Raw genomic sequence first — 2,500 nt, 5'->3', positions numbered from 1 at the left:
TTGGCCCACCATATTCAAAGACACATGTATTCTGCAAAAACTTTGAAAATTATCCAAATGTGGGATTTATTTCAAAACAAAGAGAATCTTTAGATAATCTTCTGTTAACTCTTAAGTCCCATCATAGTAGAGATATGCATCATGAAATTTATGATTTATAACCCTTTTTTATAAAGAACATGCTTATCATAGTCTTGGGAATCGAACTAAAAAAGACCATGTTTGTTAGTTTTTAAGAAAACTAGATGGGAAGTATATCCCCTACCTATAGAAGGCGTTTAAACTGTTCTTTGACATCAAACCAAGAAAAGATATGAGCCACAATCATAACTACGATTTGAGTTTTTGTTGGTAAAAAATTATGTCTTTTAGTTTTATTAATAAAATAATATTTTTTTTTGTTTTGTTATCTCTCATATTTATTTAAGTGTGTTTCAGACTTGTTAGTAGTCGTTGCTTCAGTGATGTCTTTATTTTTATACCTTAGAACATTAAGGACAATGTCTTGTTATATGGGTTGAGGAGAAAAGCTTAAGAAAATCAAACATTGCACTATCTACGTATCAGTATCTGCAACCTGAGTTGCTAAGCTCGTAAGGTTGTCTCAACACCTAATGCCCTAAGACTAACTGGTCGAGGAGTCATTAGCAGAAAGCTCATTACATGGTTCAAAGATGCATTGTGTTTTAAGTTATATGTATATATTAAAAAAAAAAGAGAGAATGGTTCTAACCCAAAGAAGTTATTAAGTTATATGTATATATTCAAAAAAAAAGAAGAGAGAATGGTTCTAACCCAAGGAAGTTGACCTTATACATTATAATAAAATTTTATTTTCTTCCAAGTAAAGCCTCATAACCATGTATTGATATATTAAGCATAAAAGAAAGGTTTATGAATATCTTGGTAAAGAGGGTAGATATATAAATTAAATGAGAATTTGTTTATCTAAATAGATTAATAAAAGTTAAATGATGAATGCCTTGCTTTGTGAAACTTGCATATTGTCTTTTTATTTTAACGCTTTGATTACTAGGGACTAGTAATAAGCTGGTTAAGGAGTGTGATTAGTTCTTAAAAGTGTATTTTTATCAAAGTTTTATATTATCATTTTTGCACTTGAAATATTAATAACTCCATAACTGGAGCATGTTTTATAATATCATGTCTAATATTATAAGATACCTTTAATTTATGTTAAATTTTCATCTTAATGCAGGCCTATAACATAAATAAAATGATTGATAAATGAGTTTAACTATTGAAATTGAGAAGATAAAGAAATGGTTGAGTTTAGAAAAGAGATGCTGATGTAATCCAAACTAGAACACTGTATAGTCATTGGGTCATATATGGAGCTGTAGAACTTGAATTTGGGTATGTTTTATATGGATGGAAAGCTAAGACATAGGCATAAAACATTCATGTATTATCCAACACTCAATTTTACCATTTGAAAGTCCAAATTTTAGCATCAAAAGAGAAGTTGGAATTGGTTTTGTAGCCTAGACACTGTTTAGTATTCTGCCCATATCTTGAGTTCTAAAAGTTCAAATGAACTCAATTTTCATTAATTAGAAAGTTGAGATAATTTCTTAGAACTTTCATGAATTAAGTCTATTCAAATTCTGATGATAGCAATAATGTTTTGTTCAAACAAAAAGATAAGGATTATCACCAAGTCAAGATTTGGCTACCCACTCAATAATTAGTCAACAAATCAATAATTTCTAATTTTGACCTATAAAAGGAGGCATATTCCATGCATTTAGGCATTTTGATTTTCAGATCAAGATCAAGATCATGTTCTTACTCTTTCTCTTTATATTTTTGTAATGTTTAAGTTTTGCTTTCATTAATCTCTTGTTTATGCTTTTCATTTCCTTTCCTTTACTTAGTTAACTTATATCTTATTTATATTCTTATGTTTATTTATTCTTCTTTTCTTTCATTATATTTAGTTAAGTTTATTATGTCAAGATGAAAAGATTATACTAATAATGTAAGATTAAGTATAGTGTAAACTCAACATGGATTTTAATGTTTGATACTAACATATTTTGTATTTGTTATTTTGTTTACTCTTAATACTTTGCTTGTTAAATGGTTAATCTAGATTTATATTGTATAACACTTGGTATAAAAAATACTTGGCATTTTCATCGCCCAATTTTGTAGCCTAGACACTGTTTAGTATTCTGCCCATATCTTGAGTTCTAAAAGTTCAAATGAACTCAATTTTCATTCGGTCAAGACGTGCGCTAATGGCAACCACAACTCTCTTCATATAATATTAAACTCGAAGACATGAAGGCTATATAATGACTTACTTCACCATAAATAAAGAATGCATGAATTTTGACTTCGTAGCTGGCTCATACTCCATACATGAATACCTGACAACATTTACAAGTATAAGTATTATTCAAATAAGATAATTAATTTAATCATGTTAACCATTTATAATTCGATTAGAACCTTCTTTGTGTGTGGTTTCCAA

This window comes from Populus euphratica, unplaced genomic scaffold, assembly GCF_000495115.2.
Source record: "Populus euphratica unplaced genomic scaffold, PopEup_1.0 scaffold520.1, whole genome shotgun sequence".
NCBI lineage: Eukaryota > Viridiplantae > Streptophyta > Magnoliopsida > Malpighiales > Salicaceae > Populus > Populus euphratica.
Note: the sequence above shows the minus strand (reverse complement) of the source record.